Source organism: Somniosus microcephalus, chromosome 20, assembly GCF_052327205.1.
Source record: "Somniosus microcephalus isolate GS21.2 chromosome 20, FLI_Smic_1.0, whole genome shotgun sequence".
Lineage (NCBI taxonomy): Eukaryota > Metazoa > Chordata > Chondrichthyes > Squaliformes > Somniosidae > Somniosus > Somniosus microcephalus.
The window spans coordinates 82,011,969-82,025,527 of NC_141006.1; the positions used below are offsets into that span (position 1 = coordinate 82,011,969).

Below are 13,559 nucleotides of genomic sequence, written 5' to 3' on the forward strand. Positions count from 1 at the left end.
CACAGCGGGGAAGAGAATTCCAAAGATTCACGATCCTGAGGGAGAAGAAGTTCCTCCTCATCTCTGTTTTGAATGGGGTGATCCGTTATTCTGAAACTATGCCCCCTAATTCTAGATTTCCCCCATGAGGGGAAACATCCTCACTGCATCTACCCTGTCAAGCCCTGTAAGAATTTTGTATGTTTCAATGAGATCGCCTCTCATTCTTCTAAACTCTAGAGAATATAGGCCTAGTCTACTCAATCTCTCCTCATAGGACAATCCCCCCATCCCGGGAACCAGTCTGGTGAACCTTCGTTGCACTCCCTCTATGGCAAGTATATCCTTCCTCAGGCAAGGAGACCAAAACTGTACACAATACTCCAGGTGTGGTCTCACCAGGGCCCTATATAACTGCAGTAAGACGTCTTTACTCTTATACTCAAATCCTCTTGTAATAAAGGCCAACATACCATTTGCTTTCCTAATTGCTTGCTGTACCTGCACGTTAACTTCAGTGATTCGTGTACAAGGACACCCACGTCCCTCTGAACACCAACATTTCCCAATCTCTCACCATTTAAAAAATACTCTGCCTTTCTATTTTTCTTACCAAAGTGGAATAACTTCACATTTCTCCACATTATATTCCATTTGCCATGTTCTTGCCCACTCACTTAGCCTGTCTATATCCCCTTGAAGCCTCCTTGCATCCTCCTCAACTCACATTCCCACCTAGCTTTGTAAGGAAAGGGAGGTGGGGTAGCATTACTGGTTAAAGAAGGGATTAATACAATTGTAATGAAGGATATTAGCTCTGATGATGTGGAATCTGTATGGGTAGAATTGAGAAATACTAAGGGGAAAAAAACATTAGTGGGAGTGGTATATAGACCTCCAAACAGTAAGGTGGAGGTTGGGGATGGCATTAAAAGGGAAATTAAAGAAGCGTGCAATAAGGGCACAGCAGTCATCATGGGTGACTTTAATCTACATATAGATTGGGCCAACCAAATTAGTAACAATACTGTGGAGGAGGAATTCCTGGAGTGTTTATGGGATGGTTTCCTGGACCAATATGTCGAGGAACCAACCAGAGATCAGGCCATCTTAGACTGGGTATTATGCAACGAGAAAGGATTAATTAGCAATCTTGTTGTACGAGGCCCCTTGGGTCGGAGCGATCATAATATGATCGAATTCTTCATTAAGATGGAGAATGAAGTAGTTGACTCAGAGACAAGGGTCCTCAATTTAAATAAAGGAAACTACGATGGTCTGAGGAGTGAGTTGGGTAGGATTGAGTGGGGAATGGCGCTCAAACATTCAAAGACCAAATGGATGAGCTACAGAATTTGTTCATCCCAGTTTGGCGTAAAAATAAAACAAAAAAGGTGACTCAACCGTGGCTAACAAGGGAAATTAGGGATAGCATAAGATCCAAGGAGAGAACATATAAATTGGCTAGAAAAAGCAATAATCCTGAGGATTGGGAGCAGTTTAGGAGTCAACAAAGGAGGACAAAGGGATTAATTAAGAAAGGGAAAATAGAATATGAGAGTAAGCTATCAGGGAACATAAAAACTGACTGTAAAAGCTTTTATAAATATGTGAAGAGAAAAAGATTAGTGAAGTCAAGCGTAGGTCCCTTACAGTCAGAATCAGGGGAATTTATAATGGGAAACAAGGAAATGGCAGACCAACTAAATGCATACTTTGGTTCTGTCTTCACAAAGGAGGACACAAATAACCTCCCAGAGATGCCGGGGAACATAGGGTCGGATGAAAGCGAGGAACTGAAAGAAATCAGTATTTGTAGGAAAATGGTGTTAGGAAAATTGATGGGACTAAAGGCCGATAAATCCCCAGGGCCTGATGGTCTACATCCCAGGGTACTTAAGGAAGTGGCCCTAGAGATAGTAGATGCATTACTGATCATCTTCCAGAACTCGATAGACTCTGGAACGGTACCCATGGATTGGAGGGTAGCTAATGTTACCCCACTATTCAAAAAAGGCGGTAGAGAAAAAGCAGGGAATTATAGACCGGTAAGCCTGACATCGGTAGTGGGGAAAATGCTAGAGTCTATTATAAAAGATGTAATAGCAGAGCACTTGGAAAGCAGTGACAGGATCGGACAAAGTCAACATGGATTTACAAAAGGCAAATCATGCTTGACTAATCTACTGGAATTTTTTGAGGATGTAACTGGTAAAATAGATAAGGGAGAACCAGTGGATGTGGTGTATTTTGACTTTCAGAAGGCTTTCGATAAGGTCCCACACAAGAGATTAGCGTGCAAAATTAAGGCACATGGGATTGGGGGCAAGGTATTGACTTGGATAGAGAACTGGTTGGCGGACAGAAAGCAAAGAGTTGGAATAAACGGGTCGTTTTCCGAGTGGCAGGCAGTGACTAGTGGGGTACCGCAAGGATCGGTCCTAGGACCCCAGCTGTTCACAATATATATTAATGATCTGGACAAGGGAATTGGATGTAATATCTCCAAATTTGCAGACGACACAAAGCTGGGCGGGAGGGTAAACTGAGGAGGATGTCGGGAAACTCCAGTACGATTTGGACAGGTTGGGTGATTGGGCAGAAACATGGCAAATGCACTATAATGTGGATAAATGTGAGGTTATCCATTTTGGTGGCAATAACAGGAAGGCAGATTATTATTTGAATGGCAATAGATTGGGAGAAGGGGAAGTGCAAAGAGACCTGGGGGTCCTTGTGCACAGTTGCTGAAGGTAAGCATGCAGGTGCAGCAGGCGGTTAAGAAGGCAAATGGTATGTTGGCCTTCGTAGCAAGAGGGTTCGAGTACAGGAACAAGGATGTCTTGCTACAGTTGTACAGGGCCTTGGTGAGACCGCGCCTTGAGTATTGTGTGCAGTTTTGGTCACCTTACCTGAGGAAGGACGTTCTTGCCATGGAGGGAGTGCAGCGAAGATTCACCAGGCTGATACCTGGGATGGCAGGAATGACGTATGAGGAGAGATTGTGTCGATTGGGCTTATACTCACTGGAGTTTAGAAGATTGAGAGGGGATCTCATCGAAACCTATAAAATTCTGTCAGGTCTGGACAGACTAGATGCAGGAAGGATGTTTCTGATGGCCGGGGAGTCCAGAACCAAGGGTCATAGTCTAAGGATAAGGGGTAAGCCATTTAGGACTGAAATGAGGAGGAATTTCTTCACCCAGAGAGTGGTGAACCTGTGGAATTCTCTGCCACAGAGGGCGGTGGAGGCCAGTTCATTAAATATATTCAAGAAAGAGTTGGATATATTTCTTGAGGCTAAAGGGATCTAGGGATATGGGGAAAAGGCAGGGACAGGGTACTGAATTGGATGATCAGCCATGATCACATTGAATGGCGGAGCAGGCTCGAAGGGCCTACTCCTGCTCCTATCTTCTATGTCTATGTATCATCAGCAACCTTGGATATATTACATTTGGTCCCCTCATCCAAATCATTGATATAGATTGTGAATAGCTGAGGCCCAAGCACTGATTCTTGCGGTACCTCACTAGTTACAGCCTGCAAACCTGAAAATGACCTGTTTATTCGTACTTTCTGTTTTCTGTCTGTTAACCAATCCTCAGTCCATGCTAGTATAATACCCCCAATCCCATGAGCCCTAATTTTGTTTAATAACCTCTTCTGACCAGCAGCTGAAGATGGTTAGGGATGTTCCTAGGACACTACCCTCAGTAACTCCTGCGGCAATGTCCTGAGGTGATTGACCTCCAACAACCATCTTTCTTTGTGCTAGGTATGACTCCAGCCAGTGAAGAGTTTTCCCCGATTCCCATTGACTTCAATTTTACTAGGGCTCCTTGATGCCACACTGTGGTGTCAAGTGCAGTCACACTCACCTCATCTCTGGATTTCAGCTCTTTTGTCCATGTTTGGACCAGGCTGTAATGAGGTCTGGAGCTGAGTGGTTCTGGCTGAACCCAAACTGAGCATTGGTGAGTAAGTGCTGCTTGATGGCACTGTCCACAACCCCTTCTTTGCAATTGAGTGGCTTGCGAGGCCATTTCAGAGGGCAGTTAAGAGTCAACTGCATTGCTGTAGGTCTGGAATCGCGTATAGGTCAGACCAGGTAACAGCGGCAGATTTCCTTCCCTGAAGGACATAAGTGAACCAGATGGGTTTTTATGACAACCCAATAGTTACATGGTCACCATTAATGATACTAGCTTTGCATTCCAGATCTATTTAATTGAATTTAAATTCCCCAGCTGCCATGGTGTCTCTGGATCAGTAGTCCAGGCCTCTGGATTACTCGTGCAGTCACATAACCAACTATGCTACGGTTCCCATTAGTCGCTCATTGGTCCTGTTCATACAGTAATCGTGTAAAAAGGATAACTTTAACATCTACTTATTTAAGATGTGGTGGCATCTAACAGCTGTAGATATCATGCTGTTGGAACAGTTAGAGAACAATATGACAACTAAAGACTGCATTTTCCAAATTGAATTTGTTAAAGCGCATCTTTTATCGACTTTCAAGAGCATGGACTGTAAACAAATCAGTATTTTTCAGCTATATGCTTCTGTTGAAATTTATTCAAGATATTTTGGCAATGGGTTAACATTATGTGTCTGAGTGGCAAGCTGCCACACTTGCAGCTGGTAAGAAATTATTTTTTGGAATTAAATTGACATATAATTCAACCTTTTGGATGACTCTTTACTCTCTTGTTCGGTCCCAACAAATATACTGGCTTTGCCAAATAATGATTTTATAAGTTACTGCAATCAACTTGATGGGATGCACTGTGTTTGGGAAGCCAATAAGTATCTGAAGGGAGGATAGCAGCAGCCTGGTGTGTAATGCTGATATTTAATGAGTGTATCATTGTCTGAAGGAGTTATTAGATCTGCGAAAGGTAGCACTGATGTTGTGCTGCTTGGGCTATGACCAGGTTCATGCTTGTGGGTAGTGGTAGAATCTTGGTGAAGCTCTTGGTGGCAATGAAGCTGTGAAATTGCAATTACACAGTATGTGGTAGAAGGTAGCTAAATCCTTATGGCCTCACATTGTGCTACGAGCCTGGTGCTGTCTTTTTCAATGCTAGTGGCATCTGTAAAGAGGTGACTATAATCTTGGAGGTCGTTGACTGGTTATCTAAGTTTGGCAATATCGAAGCATTCATAGTGGATGCCATTTGAGTTGCTAATCAGTAGAACATTAAGAAAGTTGAAAGGTTCCATGTTCTCTATTAGGATTGTATAAACACACATTAAAAAGCAAAAGAATACCTAAAGAATGGGTGGGGAAGATTTAGAAATGAAATATTATGGAGCGTGAAGGAATTACAGAGATATTAAGTACTTTGTTTCTCTTCATAGATTGTGGTAGTGGAAATGAAAAGGAATCAAGAGGAGGAAGTGGAGTAATTAAATAGGACAACTATAGATAAGAAAGTACTATTGAAAAAATTGGTAAGTCAAAAGTGGAAAAGGCACTGGGCTCTGAATGCATCCATCTACAACCCTGAAGGAAGTCAAAGTGGCAGCAATGGAAGCTCTAACCACAGTATGATAGCGGAGCTAAACTGAATTTGTTTAGGTTTGGACAGGACTGGGAGCTTAATATTCCTGATGTATGGATAAAAGGAACAATGTTAGCGGACTGGAATTTGCAGTGGGTAATACCAGCGAACGAATAGCGTTCACTGTTATGACCCCTTTACAACTGACTGCAACTTTAGGATTTAGCACATGCGCATCTTAATGTGGAAATCCTAAAGTGTGGTCCGTCATTCACTGCTCCGCAGTATCTTTAATGTAGCCAGGTAATGTAGGTCTTCAACCAGTCTGGAAGCATGTTATGCATGTTCCTATGGTTATCTGTACTTTTATTACAACCATGAGGTGTAAATCAGCAGCCATTTTTGCTTCAACCCATCTGGGGCTTATTTTACCCATTTATATAAAACGTTTTTTTAATGCATGTTTTTTTACTACACTGGTAATTGCACTTTCAGGAGATACAGGAAGTGAAAAATGGGGGTGGGTGGCAGTATTAGTAAAAGTTTCTATCACTGCACTAGAACGTGAAGATTTCTGACGAGATTATGTTAAGATAGATTTCATATGGACAGAATTAAGAAATAATAAAGAAAATTGTACAACTATTGTGCATTACAGGCCATCAAACAGTGAAGATGAGATAGAGGTGGAGATCTGCTGACAGTTTAAAGAGCTGTGCAAGAACAACAGGACAATAATATTGGGTGATTTTAACTATCCCAAAATAGAGTGGCATTAAAGGCAATGCATGTGATGAAAGTGCAGAATGCTTTTAAGGATACATATAGATTTGCTTTCTAGATCAGTATGTTTCTAGTTCAACAAGGATAAGTATTGCTTGAATGAGGCAGGCAACTGATGAGAGTAGGAGAACATTTGGAAAACACAATATAGTTACATTCAATGCAAGAACAGAAAAGGATATTGAAGATAAAGGTAAAGATGCGGGACTGGAAAAAGGCATAGTTCAGCTAGCTAAGTGATTTGGCCCGCTAACTGGGCAGAAAAGTTAGCAAACAGATTAGCAGTAGGAAATCTTCATATGAGTACAAAATAAATTCATACAAGACAAAAAGAGGGTACCTCAAAGATTAGTGTTCCATGGATAAATAGATTAAAATTAAACCAAAACTTAAATAGGAGACATAATAAAGCTTTGGCTAACAATACTAAAGATAATTATGAGAAATACACAAAGTGTAGTCGGGAAGTTAAAAAGGGGATGGGGAAAAATGCTACTAGATAAAACAAAAGGAAATAGTAACATAGAAACATAGAAGATAGGAGCAGGAGTAGGCCATTCGGCCCCTCGAGCCTGCTCCACCATTTAATGAGATCATGGCTGATCATCCAAACTCCGTACCCTGTCCCTGCCTTCTCCCCATATCCCTTGATCCCTTTAGCCTTAAGAAATATATCTAATTCCTTCTTGAATATATTTAATGAATTGGCCTCCACTGCCTTTTGTGGTAGAGAATTCCACAGGTTCACCACTCTCTGGGTGAAGAAATTCCTCCTCATCTCTGTCCTAAAATGGCTTACCCCTTATCTTTAGACGGTGACCCCTGGTTCTGGACTCGCCCGCAATCGGGAACATCCTTCCTGCATCTAGTCTGTCTAGTCCTGTTAGAAATTTATAAGTTTCCATGAGATCCCCTCTCATTCTTCTAAACTCCAGCGAATATAAGCCCAATCGACCCAACCTCTCCTCATACGTCATTCCTGCCATCCCAGGTATCAGTCTGGTGAATCTTCGCAGCACTGCCTCCATGGATCTTATGCTAGTCCTAATTTCCCTTGATAGCCACAGTTGAGTCACCTTTTTTGTTTTATTTTTATGCCAAACAGGGATGAACAAATTCTGTAGTTCATCCATGCGATCTTTAAATGTTTGCCATTGCCTATCCACTGTCAACCCTTTAAGTAAAGTTCTCCAATCCATCCTAGCCAACTCGTGCCTCATACCATCGTAGTGTCCTTTATTTAAATTCAGGACCCTAATCTCTGAGACAAATACTTCACTCTCCATCTTAATGAAGAATTCGATCATATTATGATTGCTCCGCCCCAAGGGGCCTCGCACAACAAGATTGCTAATTAATCCTTTCTCATTACATAATACCCAGCCTAAGATGGCCTGATCTCTATTTGGTTCCTCGACATATTGGTCCAGGAAACCATCCCATATACACTCCAGGAATTCCTCCTCCACAGTATTGTTACTAATTTGGTTAGCCCAATCTATATGTAGATTAAAGTCACCCATGATATCTGCTGTGCCCTTACTGCACGCGTCTCTAATTTCCCATTTAATGCCATCCCCAACCTCCGCATTACTGTTTGGGGGTCTGTATACAGCTCCCACTAACCTTTTCTGCCCCATGGTATTTCTCAGCTCTACCCATACAGACACATTCCTTCCTTACTATCATGTTAATCTCTTTAACCAGCAATGCTACCCCACCTCCTTTTCCTTTTTGCCTGTCTTTCCTGAATATTGAATACCCCTGGATGTTGAATTCCCAGCCTTGGTCACCCTGGAGTCATGTCTCTATAATCCCAATTATATCATATCCGTTTACATCTATTTCCGCAGCTAATTCATCCACCTTATTACGAATGGGATTTTATAAGTGGCACAAAGAAAAATAATATTTAGAGAGGGTAGGACTGCTCGGATGAAGGGGGGGGGGGGGGGGAGGTGGTGGAGTCTAATTGCAGAGGATGAACGCATGACAGAGGTACCAATGCATGTTTTGCATCTGTTTTTACAGAAACGTGAGAATGTCGGTGTACTAGAGGAGGATACAAAACAATTCTCAATTTTTAGACAAGGAATTAGTTCTGAAAAATTAGCAGAACTTGAGGTGGATAAGTCACCAATTCCTGACTCTATGTGCCCATAGCTGTTGAAGGGTCAGAAAAAGATATGTGTCTCTGGCTACAATTTTTCAATCCTCCTTCAGTGTGAAAATTGTGCCGTAGGACTGGAGTGTAGCCAATCTAACACCTTTGTTCAAGGAGGGTGAGGAGGAGAAACCAGGTAACTGTACATCAATTATGGACAAACTCTAGGAATCCATAAAATAAATGAGCATTTAGTCATTCATGGGTTGATCAAGGATAGTCAATATTCATTTGTTAAGTCGTGTGTAACAAATTTTAGAGTTTTTTTAAAGACTGATTGGATAGATAAAGAATATGCAATAGATGCGGTGTATATGGATATTTGGAAGGTTTTTGATGAGGTGTCTCACAGGACGCTTGTTAGAAAACCTCAGGCATTGTGTACAGGAGGAAATGTAGCAGTTTGAATAGAAGGCTGGTTGATGGACAGGCTTGGAGAATTGTTTGAGGCGGTGTACTCCAAGGGTCGGTGCTGGATATTTACTCTAGGTATATGTTCAAGATTTGGACTTGCAGAACATAATATTGAAATTTGCCAGTGACACAAAAGGAAGTTTGGTAAACAGCGAGGAGAACGGCAAAAAATTTCAGGAACACAGATCGGTAAGCATAATGGGCAAAAGGATGGCAAATGCAATTTAAAAGCGATAAATGTGATAGTGTAACTTAGGGAGAAAAAACAAGGAATGAGAATGCAACATTCAATGAAAAGACATAAAACCATAAATAGGCCAGCAACATTTTGGGTATTATAAATAGGGGCTTAGAGCACAAGAGTAAAGAAGTAATAATTAAATTTGTACAAAACGTTGGTTAGACCACAGTTAGAGGGCTGTGTGTAGTTTCGGTAGCCCCATTATAGAAAGGAGATAAAATCCAGAGATGTCCTGACTTCCCCGCATCCTAATGTTGGGGGACTGAGTTAGGAGAAAAGATTGGCGAAACTTGGGCTTTTCGGCCTGGAAGGGAAGACTCTGTGAGATGATCTTAGATGTATATAAGATTGTTATATAGGAAAAATTGACCTGGAATATTACTTTGCTAAACTGTGGGACTAGAACTAGAGGAGGCGGGTTCAAACTAGTGTCAGCTGTGGCTCAGTGGATAGCACCCTCGCCTGAGTCAAAAGGTTGTTGGTTCAAGTCCCACTCCAGAGACTTGAGCACAAAAATCTAGGCTGACACTCCAGTGCAGTACTGAGGGAGTGCTGCACTATCGGAGGTGCTGTCTTTCCGATGAGACGTTAAACCGCGGTCCCGTCCGCTCTCTCAGGTGGACGTAAAAGATCCCATGGCATTATTTCGAAGAAGAGCAGGGGAGTTATCCCCGGTGCCCTGGCCAGTATTTATCCCTCAATCAACATAACAAAAAAAAACAGATTATCTGGTCATTATCACATTGCTGTTTGTGGGAGCTTGCTTTGTGTAAATTGGCTGCCGCATTTCTTACATTTCAACAGTAACTACACTCCAAAAAGTAATTCATTGGCTGTAAAAGCGCTTTGGGACGTTGGTGGTCGTGAAAGGCGCTATAGAAATGCAAGACTTTCTTTCTTAGAGAAGGGTACTTTTAGGACACCAGGATGTTTTTCACACACAGATCAACATATGGAATTAACTTCCAGAGTAGTGGAGGCAAAAACCCTTTACATTTTAAGAAACAATGGGGTGGGCTTGAGTTGTTAGGATCTCCTGGATGGCGGAATCAAATGGGCTGAATGGTCTTAACTCATCCATAATTATCTTGTGATCATGTTGAATACACCTTGCTTTCTCCATTTACATTTTTTTCAGCCAAAACATTTTCGGTTGTTCAAAAACAAATTTACAAAAATACATTTTAGTGTTTGGCTTCCCATTTCAGGCCTTCTCCAGCGTATTTTAGTCCGATTGAGTGCTGACACAAGTTGAATGATTTTAGTCAGTCACTTTTCAGAGTGATGTACGTAAACTCACCAGTTTTTCCTCCCCTAAAGATGTGAGTCCTTGTTGGGTGCGGGTCTATGGGTGCTCGGTGTCTTCCAGTAACTTGCCCAAGTGGCTATTGTTCATGTGTGAGACATGGTAGTAAATGTCGAGGTGCTATTTGACCATGGGATGCATCACAGCCGAGCCAGATTGTGTCCACAAACACTGCCCACGCACATGCAGTTTCAGTAGGGGTTGCTGTTTAATAATCGAGCGGATTAATTTTATTTCTTGCCCCCTTCCTCCAACCTGGGGCACTGAGGTTGATTTTTAGCATCACTACTGCTGCTCGGGCTGATGATTAGGTGATTTAGCACACAACACAGGATTGTAGCTAGGACCCTCCTGGTCTGTGTGGCCTAGCTACTCATTGGATGTGCCATCAGAGAGCCCACTGACATTATTTATTGATTTTTAAAAAAGCCTTTCTCTCTGCCTGGAAGCAGCCCATCTGCTGTGAAACTCTCATTTAGCTGCTTCCACTGAAGTGGAACCTGTTTATCCATTAATTGAATTGGATTCTGGGGGCTGTACAGAGGAGCCCATTAAGTCCCTGTTTTTATAAATAATACTTAGTTTTATAGATCCTTATCACATGAAGCCTTGCAAAGTGCTTCACAAATGAATTGCTTTTGAAGGTACAGTGACCTATGTAGGCAATTGCAGCAGTTTTCCTACACCAATAATAATTTGAACGTCCAGATAATCTGTGATATTGGTTTTTTAATAAGTGGAAAAGGGAATTGCAAAGCTGCAGCTTAGAGCACGTCAAGGAGACAAATATTTTCACTTATCTACTTAGCTTCCTGCTAACTGGTTTTAGAAAAATTTCCAGTAAAGGCTAATCTACACTTTGATCTGTGGGATAATATTTGTATATTGACCACTTAACTTTCAAACTTTACTTGGTGTATCAAGTAGAACTCTCTGATAAGTGGTACCTTGAAGTTTAATATGTGATGTCTTTAATTGTTTATATGGCGCCTGGCTGGGACTGTTATAAATTTGAACTGTTGAAAATCTTGGGTTACCAAAACTTCTGATCCCAGTACAGTATACTGTAGTGTAGCATGCTCTTTGGTGGTTGGAACTGAGATATTTCACCAGGATAAAACAGTGGAATTTCTTCACTTCACAACCCAGTCAGAAGTGCTTGATTCTCTGTGTTGTATGGTACCTGTATTTTACCCCCATACCATGCAGTCATTTTACATTAGTGTTCCCACTTGTGTGATAGCTTCATGACACATGGATTTCCTGCTCCAAGATTTACTCTGTTATAATACCTTATATTGATAAACTGGAAGAATAATAGGGACTTGCTCTATGCATTTATTACTGCTAATTGACACTGAATATGTTTTGTATGCATAACTATATAAGTTCAACTACTGGCAGTAAAGCTGAATGTGGAACAGTATATACTACCGATAAGTGGCAGGTAACATTCATGCCACAGAAGTGCCAGGCAATGACTATCTCCAACAAGCGAGAGTCTAACCACCGCCCCTTGACATTCAACGGCATTACCATCGCCAAATCCCCCAACATCAACATCCTGGGGGGTCACCATTGACCAGAAACTTAACTGGACTAGTCGCATAAATACTGTGGCAACAAGCGCAGGTCAGAGGCTAGGTATTCTGCGGCGAGTGTCTCACCTGACTCCCCAAAGCCTTTCTACCATCTACAAGGCACAAGTAAGGAGTGTGATGGAATAATCTCCACTTGCCTGGATGAGTGCAGCTCCAACAACACTCAAGAAGCTCGACACCATACAGGACAAAGCAGCCCGCTTGATTGGCACCCCATCCACCACCTTAAACATTCACTCCCTCCACCACCGGCGCACCGTGGCTGCAGTGTGTACCATCTACAAGATGCACTGCAGCAACTTGCCAAGGCTTCTTCGGCAGCACCTCCCAAACCCGCGACCTCTACCACCTAGAAGGACAAGGGCAGCAGGCGCATGTAACACCGCCACCTCCAAGTCACATACCATCCTGATTTAGAAGTATATCACCGATCCTTCATCGTCGCTGGGTCATAATCCTGGAGCTCCCTCCCTAACAGCACTGTGGGAGCACCTTCACCACACGGACTGCAGCGGTTCAAGGCGCCGGCTCAGCACCGCCTTCTCAAGGGCAATTAGGGATGGGCAATAAATGCTGGCCTTGCCAGCGACGCCCACATCCCATGAACAAATAAAAATTAAATACTGGGTGGGTATGAGGTAAAGCTGAAGATTCATAGCTTTCACTGAACAAAGCCAGTGACAATTTTTGGACTGATTCCTTGCACAACGTTTTAAGATTCCACCAGTTGAGCATGTTCACTTCCAGAAGGAGCAGAAACTCTGGTCTTTTTCCTTTGCCCCCACACCCCCCAGCTCAGGAGACCTGCAGCCAGCTATACTCCTCCTACCACCCTGGCTGAGGTCAGCTAACTCACCACATTGGGGAATGGAAGTCTTATTTTTACAAAACAAAATACTCCTATATGTTACAGGAAACTCTTTGGTATCCGGCACCGACGGGACTGGCATGTTGCCGGTTTATCAAAATTTCCGGATGACAGAGAGGGTTACCTACCGAGTCTATTTTTAACGAAGAAAAATTTAAAAAAATAAAGAAATGTGCAGTATACAGTAATTGGGTACTCACCTACAGAATGTTGTGTTAAATGGATGGTGGAAGATGCTTGATTAAGTACAGTACTGCCAGTTGAGGGTAATGCAATGCAATGACTACCAGCAGCGTGGGAGACACACAGTACCCCTGTAAAATGGTGGATCAGACGAGACTACCGGCAGCGCGGGAGAGTCAGACTCCTGTTATTGAGGTGTTCGGACTTCCGACAGCGCCAAGAAGCCGAGTAGTGGCAGTTTGGAGAACTACCCCCACTGACTAACTCGGCCACCGCGGGAGACTCGGACTCGGCAACATTGCCAGTTATTGAGGTGTTGTTTTCGGAGTGAGAAATTTGCCGGTTAATAGAGAATTCCGGATATTTAGGTGCCGTTTAAACGAGAGTTTCCTGTATTTAAATTGCTGACTGAATTAAATGGTTAGTGATAGAATGGTTTGGAAATTATTTTTTTTTCAAGTTGGAGCTTACAAACATCCTAATCGAGCAAAACATTTTTTGCTGAGTCTG

The 13,559-nt window shown here is 42.4% G+C and overlaps 2 protein-coding genes across 11 annotated transcripts in view; one reads left to right on the plus strand and one right to left on the minus strand.

The window, feature by feature from the left end:
- Positions 1 to 13,559, minus strand: part of LOC147103481 (nuclear receptor coactivator 7) — a 432,740-nt gene that overhangs the window by 178,271 nt on the left and 240,910 nt on the right. The window lies entirely within an intron of this gene.
- LOC147103482 (protein phosphatase EYA3-like) overlaps positions 5,280 to 13,559 on the plus strand; it is a 93,000-nt gene continuing 84,720 nt past the window's right edge. For 2 of the 4 annotated variants that reach the window (XM_085963096.1, XM_085963100.1), the window contains exon 1: positions 5,282 to 5,439. The gene's annotated coding sequence lies outside the window, so the exon portion shown is untranslated. Of the gene's footprint in view, positions 5,440 to 13,559 lie in introns of all 4 variants that reach the window. The other 2 variants (XM_085963098.1, XM_085963099.1) reach the window with 2 other exon arrangements.